The sequence below is a fragment of the Lissotriton helveticus genome, chromosome 5_1 (genome assembly GCF_964261635.1).
Source record: "Lissotriton helveticus chromosome 5_1, aLisHel1.1, whole genome shotgun sequence".
Taxonomy (NCBI): Eukaryota; Metazoa; Chordata; class Amphibia; order Caudata; family Salamandridae; genus Lissotriton; species Lissotriton helveticus.
In genome coordinates this window covers 1149572414-1149585582 of record NC_136065.1, presented here as the reverse complement: position 1 = coordinate 1149585582, position 13169 = coordinate 1149572414, and positions in this window count along the sequence as shown.

Sequence of the window (13169 nt, the reverse complement as noted above, 5' to 3'; positions counted from 1 at the left end):
ATGAGAGGGGCTAAGTGCATCAGCAGTCCATGGCACAGAGCAGGTACATCTGAGGCAGCACATGAGAGGGGCACAGAGCATCAACAGTCCGTGGCGCAGAACAGAGCAGGTACATCTGAGGCAGCACATGAGAGGGGCTAAGTGCATCAACGGTCCTTGGCACAGAGCAGGTACATCAGAGGCAGCACATGAGAGGGGTTAAGTGCATCAAAAGTCCATGGCACAGAGCAGGTACATCTGAGGAAGCACATGAGAGGGGCTAAGTGCATCAGCAGTCCATGGCACAGAGCAGGTACATCTGAGGCAGCACATGAGAGGGGCTAAGTGCATCAGCAGTCCATGGCACAGAGCAGGTATATCTGAGGCAGCACATGAGAGGGGCAACGAGCATCAACAGTCCATGGCAAAGAACAGGTACATCTGAGGCAGCGCATGAGAGGGGCTAATTGTATCAACAGTCCATGGCAAAGAACAGGTACATCTAAGGCAGCACATGAGAGGGGCACAGAGCATCAACAGTCCGTGGCGCAGAACAGAGCAGGTACATCTGAGGCAGCACATGAGAGGGGCACAGAGCATCAACAGTCCATGGCACAGAACAGAGCAGGTAAATCTGAGGCAGCACATGAGAGGGGCTAAGTGCATCAGCAGTCCATGGCAAAGAACAGGTACATCTGAGGCAGCACATGAGAGGGGCTAACTGCATCAGCAGTCCATGGCACAGAGCAGGTACATCAGAGGCAGCACATGAGAGGGGCTAAGTGCATCAGCAGTCCATGGCACAGAACAGGTATATCTGAGGCAGCACATGGGAGGGGCTATGTGCATCAACACGCCATGGTACAGAACAGAGCAGGTACATCTGAAGCAGCACAAGGACGTTTGTCATGCGCCCCATCACATGGACATTAATAATGCAAGGGTGGTTACAATGGACAATCCAGACACCAAGTACAATGACATGTGAGTGATGGAAACTGCACCTCACAGCACGGAATCAGGTGGACAGATTGACCTAGTAGCTTCGGACACAGTGGCAGGATCTGATACAGGATTGGGAGATACAGCCACAGTACCAGTGACTGACACATGAGCCATAGACTCAGACACACTGCCAGCACCAGAAACAGGAGTGTGAGACACAGCCACAGATCTAGTGACTGACACATGAGCCATAGACCCAGACACATTGCCAGCACCAGAAACAGGAGTGTGAGACACAGCCACAGCTCTAGTGACTGACACATAAGCCATAGACCCAGACACACTGCCAGCACCAGAAACAGGAGTGTGAGATACAGCCACAGATGTAGTGACTGACACATGAGCCATAGACCCAGACACACTGCCAGCACCAGATACAGGAGTGTGAGTAAGCATGGGCGTAAAATCCGCTCCGATCGCGGATTTCTCGGATTTTCGGCAAATTCGCAATCCGCGAACTCTCGCGAATTTGTCGAAAATCCGTGAATTCGCTCGCGGCGGATTTTTTGCTTGGTGATACAATATTGCGGCGCGCGGCGTGGTGCACAGCGTTCACTTTCCATCATTAAGCGTTTGCCGAGTTGTTTTTCTCGATCATATTTTGCGAGTGCTGCGCCATTTTGGATCTTGCTGCGGGATCCCACGGGAGTTTGGCACCCGCGAATACGTAATCGCGGCTTGCCACCTTGCACAGCACGCCTCGCGAGAGTTCGCAATTGCGAACACGTAGTTGCGGCGGACAGGAACTATCTTGCACTCGCGAAATAGAGATTTTGCAATTCTGCACAAGAAATCCACCAGCAAACAGGATAAACCTTCAGAAAATGATGATTTTTATCAGAATCACTCCTCAGGTTGACATTTGCATGGCCTTTTTTTTGCAAGGAGTCCATTTTTGGGGGGGGGAGGAAGGAAGTGCCCCACAGTCTCCAACTTCCTGTTCCTGTCCAGCAGGCTCCTCCCAGTGCTTTCTTCATGTGCTGGTCACTTTCATTTGGACCTTGACCTGGAAGGATTACTTTTTGTGGGTGCTGCTGGATATTTGGATTTGAGGCCTTTTTGACTTTCTTTGGATCACATTTGGATTAGAAATCAACTTTCACAAGTAAGTTTGTTTGGGGCATTACAGTTGCTGCAACTACAATTTTGGCACTTTTTCAGAAAATTAAATAAAATATATTGTGGGTAGCCACAGTATCCAGTAGGACCAGGGTTGGTTATGGGTGCATGATACAACTGTTTTGTTGAATTTAAACACCATTGAGGCCATGGATGGGCTGGGATTGTGCTCTGCTGATTTTTGTTGTTTTTGTCGTTTTTTTGGGGCTGCTGGTGGGGCCCTTTGCCCAGGGGTGGTGAGTGTTGCATGGGCCTAGTCTTTCTGTGGGGTGTCTTCTTGAATTTAAACATCATTGAGGCCATGGATGGGCTGGGATTGTGCTGATTTTTGTGTTTTTTGTCGTTTTTTTGGGGCTGCTGGTGTGGCCTTTTGCCCAGGGGTAGTGGTGCATGGACTGGGTGTGCCTGTGGTGTGGTCTCACTCTCTTTAATGTAAACATCCTGGATGGCATTGGATTGTGGTGATTTCTGGGTGTTTTTCTGGTTTTTTGGGGTGTACTGTTGATGTGGACTGGCCATGTGGGTGGTGGTGGTGGCCATCTTGAGTGCTCGCTGGTACAGGCAACATGTGCTTGGGGTGCAAGGGGCCATTTTGAAGAGAGGCAGTGTCTGAGGCCTGCACTTATTTTGCCTATTTTTCATCCATTATGCCCAGGGGTAGTGAGTGTTGCATGGGCCTAGTCTTTCTGTGGGGTGTCTTCTTGAATTTAAACACCATTGAGGCCATGGATGGGCTGGGATTGTGCTGATTGTTGTTGTTTTTGTCGTTTTTTTGGGGCTGCTGGTGGGGCCTTTTGCCCAGGGGTGGTGAGTGTTGCATGGGCCTAGTCTTTCTGTGGGGTGTCCTCTTGAATTTAAACACCATTGAGGGCATGGATGGGCTGGGATTGTGCTGTTTTTTGTGTTTTTTGTTGTTTTTTTGGGGCTGCTGGTGTGGCCTTTTGCCCAGGGGTAGTGGTGCATGGACTGAGTGTGCCTGTGGGGTCTCACTCTCTTTAATGTAAACATCCTGGATGACATTGGATTGTGGTGATTTTTGGGTGTTTTTCGGTTTTTTGGGGTGTACTGTTGATGTGGACTGGCCATGTGGGTGGTGGTGGTGGCCATCTTGAGTGCTGGCTGGTACAGGCAACATGTGCTTCGGGTGCAAGGGGCCATTTTGAAGAGAGGCAGTGTCTGAGGCCTGCACTTATTTTGCATACTTTTCATCCATTATGCCCAGGGGTAGTGAGTGTTGCATGGGCCTAGTCTTTCGGTGTGGTGTCTTGAATGTAAACATCATGGATGGCATGGGATTGTGCTGATTTTTCTGTGTTTTTCGATTTTTTGGGGTGTATAACTGAACTGATGTTCCTCTGTCTTCCATTGCTTTTAGGTGCACAAGACTCAAGAGAACCACCAGTGCCAGGAAGAAGTCCTGCAGCGGTGTGTGTGTGTGCAGCATAACGTCACGCGACGTCACGTCTGGACACAGACAACTCTGCAACTCGTGCAACTGCTGCCTGCTGTTCTGACCTGCTCCGAAGAAGATGGCCCCAAAAAAAGTTACCCGTAGCTCCTCTAGCAAGAAAGTTGCCAGTAAGGAGCAGAAGAAGCAAGTTACCAAGGAGACTGGTGTGCCGGCCGCCCCTTTTTTTGGGAGTAAAAAAAAGTATGCCTGCAGCAGCAGCGGGATCTGCTGGGGACCAAGCTGGGAGCAGCACCCCCGCTCCATTGGGCTCAGTGCCACCACCACCACCACGCCAACTTAAGTCCAAGCCCTTCTCTGCTGCAGAGGCACTTAGTCTAGTTGTTCAATCACCATCGACCAGTGATGTTGGCTCATCGCAAGAAAGTAGCAGCAATGTCCCTCAATCAACACAGGTTGTTGTAACTCATCTGACGAGTGTTGAACAACCACAGCCGCAACAAAAACCACATGTGCAAGTACAAGCCCAAGAACATGTGGAAGGAGAGGCAGCGCAAGGAGATGCGCAAGCAGAGGTGCATGGAGGGTCACAAGTGCCCACAATAGTTGTTCCTCCCGAAGTAGGGGCACATCAGGAAATCGACAATCAAGGCGAGGTATCATTTGAGGAAGACACACCTCCTGATGATCATTCATTGTCTTCCACACCCCTAGCAAGGAAGAGATCATGGGTGGTGTCTACATCTTCTTCAAGCACACCTCCTTCTGATGATACGGATCAAAATTGGGAACCAGCACCACTGCTGTCTGAGAGTGAGGCACACCATGATCTGACAAAGGTAGTTAAGCGTAAAAGGAAGCTCGTCCAAAGTCTCAGAGTTATGGAGTGTGATGATGAGGCTCAACAAGAAGTGGCGGATACTGCTGCTGATGAAGACTCTGACAACGACGACCCAGTCATCATAAAGGTCACTGCAGCCCCAGCGGGCATGCAGCAAACAGACATTTTGACCCTAGCCCGAAAAGCTGCTGAGCGTGATGATGATGATGTTGTCGACGAGGAGGCAGTGGAAACACCACAATCATTGGAGTTAAGTAGTACACCAACTCGTACCGCTTCCATATTTCTTTCTCGCAAGAAGGGACCTCCATCCACCTCGACCTTAATTAGTGGCGGTGAAAGTGCACAACGTACAAAAGTTGGGCAATCCAGATCCTCCACTTTATCTGGCATTAGCAGCATGACCACCACCACCAGTATCGCCGCCTCTTCCGGCCCCAACAGACACTTCAAGTCCCCAGTTTGGGACTTCTTTACTGTTTGCCCAAAAAGGGAAAAGTTCGCCATTTGTACCATTTGTAAGCTTGCAGGTAGTCGTGGTAAGTTTGGTACCAACTATGGTACCGGAGGCCAGAGAGGTCATCTTAAGAGACAGCACACTGTCCAACGGTTTGCGCACCTAAAGGCGATCAAGGAAGCCCGAATTGGAAGTCAAGAAAACGTTGATGTTTCATCTGATGATGACAAGGAGGAAGAAGACGTGTCAAACACTTCGCTTACACCCAGTACCCCTGTCAGCAGCACACCCCATGTGAGGCACACTAAGAGTGTTGTAGCGAGTGAGACACCAATGCGAAAAAGTTCACCAGCGAGCATAATTGGGTCAACGAAGTCATTATCATCCCGTAAATGCTTGGTCCAGGGCAACATTAGAACCATGTTTTCTTCAGACGCGCCATATGAATGCAACCACCCACTGACGCGTCTGTATAACACTAAGCTGGCTAAAATGCTAGCTGTGGACCTTCTCCCTTTTTCTTTTGTAGAAGCGGTAGGTTTTCTAGAATTAGTGGCAGCGCTCTGCCCTAAATGGAAGGTTCCTAGCCGGTTCTATTTTGCCAGAGTTGCGGTTCCAGCACTACATGAAGATGTGCTGGAGGTGATTGGGGCAGCTTTGCAGAAGAGTGCTGTTCACACTATACATCTGACAACAGACATGTGGACCAGTGGCACAGGCGCGGATTACATGTGCATCACTGCACACTGGGTCTCTTTTTCAGGTGTTAAAGCAAAGCTAAACGCAGGTGTTGACCCGGACCAAGTTTTTAAAGCTGCTCGGAAACATGCAACACTAGCCATGTTTGGCTTGGAGAAAAGTCACACAGCACGAAACATTTTGGACGAGTTTAACAAAAAGGTCTTTCACTGGCTGTCCCCAAAAAAACGCCGGATTGGTTATGTTTCCACGGATAATGGCGCCAATGTAGTTAAGGCCATGGCGCTGGGTGACTATTTCAGAGTGCCGTGTTTGGCGCACTGTATCAACCTGGTAGTTCAAAAATTCTTGAGTGATAAAGACAGTCCAGCGTGCGAGGTAATGGCCACCTGCCGAAAAATGTGCAACCATTTCAGCCATTCTTTTAAGGCCCGGAAGCATCTGAGGAGCCTGCTACATGAACGTCGAATGCCAGTGAAAGCACTCATCCAGGAGGTGGCAACACGTTGGAACTCAACCTTCTACATGCTTGAGCGTCTGTATGAGCAGTATACGGTACTCGATCACTATTTCTTAACACTGGGTACAGCTCAGAAGGACCTGAGGATGGATGCGGCGCACTGGGAAATAGTTAAAAGCCTGACAGAAATGCTTCGTCCTTTTGAGGTCTTCACGCGTGCAGTCAGCAAGGAGGACTGTAATTTGGGAAAAGCTATCCCATTGTTGTGCATGCTGGAGCACCAACTGAAGGCGGTGTCTTCTGAGTTAGAAAAAGATGAAAAAAACAAAGACCCTTTTGTTTTGTCGGAGAAATTATTAGAGCGCCTACGTGGTGATGAACGTCTTAAAATGATCAACTCAGAACAGCATTACATTTGTGCTACTATTCTGGATCCACGCTACAAAAAGGCGCTGGCAGGCCAAGCATTCTTTCCTTTTGCTGATGAAGATGTTAAAAAGTACAAACGTTGGCTAGCCTGGTCAGCCAAGAGGTTTGAAAAAGAACGGCAGGATATTGAAGGAGAAGGCAGTACATCAGCATCAGCATCAGCAGGCCATCCCCAGTCAAAAGAATCCACTTCTGCACCTGTGGCTGTGGCACAAGTGACCTCTCAGCCGTTAAAGACCCCGGCAACCGGATCATCTGCACCACACACAAGAGTAACATTGGCTGCTGAAGAGGATTGGCTAACTTTGCTTGGGTATGGTTCTCGAAAAAAGGTCACAAGCACAGCAAAAAGTAAGCAAAGTGGAGGAACCGTTGAGGACCTTGAGTCGATGGTGCAGGACTATCTTAATGACTCAACAGAGGTCTTTCTTAATGATGAGCCATTGCAGTATTGGCATGGGAAAAAACAATTGTGGCCACAGCTCTCCAACCTGTCTATAAACTACTTGTCTTGCCCACTCGCAAGTGTGTCTTCTGAACGTGTTTTCAGTGCTGCTGGTGGCATTGTAACTCCCAAACGGAGCCGCCTATCGCCCAAAAATGTGGAGAGGCTAACAATGATCAAGATGAATCAGCACCTCATACCCCCAGATTACAAAGTACGAGAAAGCACGCCGCATGAAGACGAGGAGGACAGCAAGGTAGATGAGGGAATTTGTTCTCTGTTCGGTGACGCTGACCTCATTCGGCCTGAATTCGCAGAGTATGATGACGAACTCTTGTTCTTATTCCCTGACACCGAGCCCTGAAAATGAGACAATGAATCAATAACTTTCTTTTTCGTCCTTATTCACTTTTATTCCTGTGTGTCTGTCTTTCTTTGTTTTGCACAGTTAATTTAATTCAAACTTTAATCACCTAATCACAAAAACAAGCCCATCAGCAGAACTGTCTTCACTTGTTTGCTTATTGATTTGAAGGTGCCGCAGTCTACATTCCTCAGGTTCACAAGTTCAGAAGAACATGCTCCTCTATCCTCCTCCTCCAGACTCCTATTTCCCTCAAAGCAGAGGGCTGGATTACGCCCAATGAAGAAAGACTCAGCACTTGTGGAGGTGTTCTACTTCTTTGCGGGTGAGTTGACGGCTCTGGGCCCATTGCTGTGAAGCTCTAATGCCGGATAAAAGTGTTTTGGACCAAATATGAGGCGGAAATTTCTTGCCGTTTTTGCTGACTTGCTTGCCTTTGAGGTGCTCTTTGGCGGGGTTCTGGGTGTTTGTGGGTGACTTTTGGGGTCTGGGAGCACTGCTGCGACAGTCTAATCTTGATTGCATTTGCTTTTCAGGAAATCCGTGGTGGAAAACAGGAGTTATGATGATGACCTAGCTGCACAGCGCGTTTGGACCGAAGGCCGAGAGATATTGTAAGTATGAGATTTTGATTTTTGGCTGTTTGGGGGTGTTGTCGCGTGTTTTTTTGCGATTGGGTTGGCGGGTCTCTTGGGGCATTCCTGGGAAGGTCTAATACCGGATAGAAGTGGTTTGGACAAAATCCATGCAGAATTTTTTTTGCTATTTCTTCTGACATCTTGCTCAATGTAGCGTTTTCGGGGGCCTGTTTGGGGGGCTTCCTGGTGTTTGTGGGTGGGTTTTGGTGTCTCTGTCGGAGCACTGCTGCGACAGTCTAATCTTGATTGCATTTGCTTTTCAGGAAATCCGTGGTGGAAAACAGGAGTTATGATGATGACCTAGCTGCACAGCGCGTTTGGACCGAAGGCCGAGAGATATTGTAAGTATGAGATTTTGCTTTTTGGCTGTTTGGGGGTGTTGTCGCGTGCTTTTTTGCGGGTGGGTTGGCGGGTCTCTTGGGGCATTCCTGGGAAGGTCTAATACCGGATAGAAGTGGTTTGGACAAAATCCATGCAGAATTTTTTTTTGCTATTTCTTCTGACATCTTGCTCAATGTAGCGTTTTCGGGGGCCTGTTTGGGTGGCTTCCTGGTGTTTGTGGGTGGGTTTTTGGTGTCTCTGTCGGAGCACTGCTGCGACAGTCTAATCTTGATTGCATTTGCTTTTCAGGAAATCCGTGGTGGAAAGCAGGAGTTATGATGATGACCTAGCTGCACAGCGCGTTTGTACCGAAGGCCGAGAGATAGTGTAAGTATGAGATTTTGCTTTTTGGCTGTTTGGGGGTGTTGTCGCGTGCTTTTTTGCGGGTGGCTTGGCGGGTCTCTTGGGGCATTCCTGGGAAGGTCTAATACCGGATAGAAGTGGTTTGGACAAAATCCATGCAGAATTTTTTTTTGCTATTTCTTCTGACATCTTGCTCAATGTAGCGTTTTCGGGGGCCTGTTTGGGGGGCTTCCTGGTGTTTGTGGGTGGGTTTTGGTGTCTCTGTCAGAGCACTGCTGCGACAGTCTAATCTTGCTTGCATTTGCTTTTCAGGAAATCCGTGGTGGAAAACAGGAGTTATGATGATGACCTAGCTGCACAGCGCGTTTGTACCGAAGGCCGAGAGATATTGTAAGTATGAGATTTTGCTTTTTGGCTGTTTGGGGGTGTTGTCGCGTCCTTTTTTGCGGGTGGGTTGGCGGGTCTCTTGGGGCATTCCTGGGAAGGTCTAATACCGGATAGAAGTGGTTTGGACAAAATCCATAAGGAAAAGCCTTTTGGCACTTTTTGTAACTTAGGGTTCGTTAGGGTTAGCCCTAGCAGCAGGATTGCATGTGTTTCGGGGTGTTCTAGATTTTTGCAACTGAGTTCTGGGATCTTAGAGCACTCTTGGAGCGATGCTGGCTATGGATACTTTTGCTTGCTTGCAAGTGGTTTGAATACAATCCACGGTGGGTAAGGGGGTATTTGGGCCTACTTTTACTTTCAAAGTACGTTTTGTCACCATTTTTCTGCTAGGCCTCGTTTTTTGAGATCTGATTGGGGGTCTTCTAAATTTTTGCGACTGGCTTTAGTAAGGGTCTTGGTGGGAGCATTGCTGGGAAGGTCTAATTTTGTTCTAAAACACAGTTTACAGTACACCTAGCTTGAGGGGAAAGATCTGCTAAATTAATTTGGCCATACTTATTTATCCTTCAAAAGGTGACTCAGACAGAGTACGCAATTTCAAAAATATTGTACTGTCTATTAGGAAAATCAAAGTATGACTTTTTGCACCACACAGCGTACATACCTTATATTTATTTATCAGTGGTATTGTAATAGCACTTCCTGTTTTCCGTTCAATAATTACAGGCCGGGTTTCAGTCAACATCCGCCAGGCAGGCAGTGGACAGGGTGTCTTCTGTCAGTGGTCACCAACATTGATGGACGAAGCGTCAGCTGGAATGGAGGAGTGCCGCTAATAATAGGAATTGTTTGCTGCATGCAACTTACTTACCAAATTCAACAGGACAACTCCAACAACATACAGATACAGTATCCATTGTTTTCTTCTATGAGTGTGACTGCATTTCTTGGATCTCTCTCTGCTTCTAAATTGATCCCTACAGCCATTCTATAGGTTTTCATTCGGCTAATTTTTAAACCTAATTTAATGTAAGAAGTGTTTCTCTGAGTGCTGAGTGATAGGCTAGTCAAAACGCTGCAGCCCTGTACTGTCGCATTCTAGTACTACTTACTTTTCAGTAACAATGCATGCAGTAGGGCATGCACTTCCTTTATGTCACTTAAAAGATTTGTGGTTAGCTTTAGTTTGTACCCAAAGATTTCTTTATCTTCAATTATTGTTTGTCCATGCTGTGCTTTTTTTTTCTTCTCTCAACAAAACCTACCCAAAAAGAAACCCCCATTCCCATCCATTTTCCAAACCCTAACCCTCTTCCCCCGGGCTGTGTGGTTTTGCTTGATGTCTGACTAAATGACATCAATAATTCCACAAACTTGCTGGGGAGGATAAGGTCATAGCAACAGGCTGGTGAAGGAATCCGAGGATATATTCTAGACTTACTCAGCTTCAGTACTATTTCTTGTAGTATTAGGAGCCAATGTCAAATAAATTCAACGCAAGTACTAGTTATACTTGCAATACTTTACCATTTGTTAGGCTACATTGTGGCACTGTTCTAGTGTACTGTCACCTGCTATATTCTCTATCGTACCGTAACCGTTGTAATGCTACAGTAAGGACAAACCAGGTTTCGTTTTCTTTTTTTCCATAGGCATGCAACTGCCACTGTGTCACACCACTAGTACCACCGCAATGAGGACATTTCATCCGCCCAGGATTGCCAACCTTAATCCCCATTTCCCGTGGAGCCAGCCCTGGGCCTAGCCCTAATTTCAAACACAAATTACAGGTAAGATAAGCGTTTGGTGGGAGGTAGTATAATGGAGTATTAGGACTAGACGAGAGATTGACGGTAGTACTACTAAAGTCCTAGGACTCTTCAGGAAAACAAACTTACTGTTAAACCCCCACCCACCAGACTCAAAAGCAGTAAAAAACAGGTATGGTCAGATAAAGTTTAAAAAAGTATATTTATGTAGCCCTAACAAAATAATCTCCCTCAAGACCCTCCCTAACCCCAACGATTGTCTTTCAAAAGTCCCAAAAAGAACCCAACTCCCAAATACCACCCCCCAAAAGTCTCTAAAAAAAGGGCAAGGGACACTACACTACTGGAGGGTGCTGGTGAATTTAGCGGCCAGGGCATCATACTCCTTGCGGAGGGTAGCATGGTCGAAGCGGAGGCCCTCTACCAAGTTCTTATAGTTATGGACCTCCTGCTCCAGGTAGGACACTCTGAGTCCTAAGCGGCGCTGGCGTGCCTTGCAACTCCTGTGGGGGGCAGCTGGTGTCTTTGCTGCTTGGCGGTGGCGGTTGGCTTTGGTAGCCCGGCTCCGTACCGCTGGAGCACTGCGCTGGCTGGCAGCCCGTGGGGGCACGGAGGAGGATGCAGCTGTCCCAGTGGAGGATGTTGTGGTTCCACCGGTTGACTGCGTGTCCTCCTCCTCCAGGGCCACCAGCCGCCGATATTCGGCGACAGTGGCATCCAGCCTCCGTTGCCGGGCCATTCGAGCCTGCTCCCTCCGTGATGTCGATTTGGAAGGAGCAACTATATGAAGAAAGAAAGACATAGTCTGTAACCAATGCTCCTTAACATTATTAACACAAAGTGATTGAGCCGAAAGTTGTGTCACAGTACAAGTAGCAAATTGAAAGCACAGTACATAACTATTAAGGACAGTATCTATCTAACCTCCCACTTCTGCATCCTTGCTCTAACATTAGTGGGAGTTTAATGAACAAATTCTACGACCACTATGGACTTCCATTACAGTCGACTATGACAGTACACCAGTCTTATTCTTCTTCTTCTTTCTTGTTTAGGAAAATTGGTACGTTATCTTATGCAAGCCGGCAGAATGCCAGCGCAGTGAACTTGCACCCGAGAAAAACAGACGAACTCCATGATGAGTGAGACAGACTTGCGTTACTGTACCGGTCCAGTACATGCAGGTGGTGAAGCTATTACTTTTCTATTACGGGTGGCACTGAGAATACTCTGTTACAAGGGCTACTGCTTAATTAATTTACCTTTCACCCTACAGTGCAAATGAGTACTAGAAAAGGAAAATGAAGAAGCTAAATAATTTGATTATCTATCACTTCACATGGGATGTATTTGATGACATATGGGATGACTTTAGGTGCTTTGCTTATTATTGAGTGAACAGTGATACACCCACACATGAATTACGTACTACTACTAAACTAAAGTTATTAAGAGAGGTACGGAGTGTCCACCGTAATAACCGGATATATGCTGTGCTTGCAGTTGCAATACAAACTACTGCTACTATTCATGGTAGCATTGGACAAATTTACAATTTCTTTTCCTTGCCAGTTGCCTTCCCTACACTGGAACGGACGGGCGGGTGCGGTGTTACATGCTCTTCAAGGTAACACTTAGTTCATCCAGTGACCATCTACTCTCTCTAGATACACATATGCTATCTAAGAGTCAGATAATACCATGCTCCAGGCATCCATCCATTCAAAGTATATGCACACATACAGTTTCTGTTTCACCCACCCAGGCTGTTCTCCTTCCACCCATCCTTGCTTCATCATTGACCCAGCCATGCACCATACCATATTCTTTCCTTCCCAGCCACCTCGGGGACCAAGCAAACACATATCATTCTTCTTTGCCAGCCATCATAAAATTTCTCTTCCTTCCACACTTACTTACACCCTTCTTTCGCTTTTTGTTCATCCCATCCATCAAGTTCATCTAAGATCTTATTGGGATTCTTCTCACCAAAAACTTCACAGCTAAGTCGAAGTACATTTAGAGGAGGCTACTACCTGGTTGATTTATTATACACCCGTGCAGAAAGCACACTATGCAGTCTTCAATCTCAATAAGTAAGGAATATATAACTTACCTCTTCCCGCCCCCACCGTGTGAACCCTCACAGGAACGTCCGGCACTTGCACCGCATCCTCCCCAGAGTCCTCCTCCAACACCACCACCTCCGCGCTGGCCCCGCCACCAGATGTTACACCTACAAAGTACATTTAAGAATGTTAGAAATACACCACTCACTACTATATAATATTTGGTCTAGGAGGAATAAAGAAATGTTAAAAAAACGAAATACAATGTAATAATTTGTAACTGTATACTCTAAAGTAAAAATGTCCCTTTTTCCAGGGAAGGCTGTTGTCTTGCTGCACTTTTTGGCACAACTGATGAATGCTTGCTTTTTATTTTTAACACACGCCACTTTTTCTCCTAACAGAAGCTTGACTTC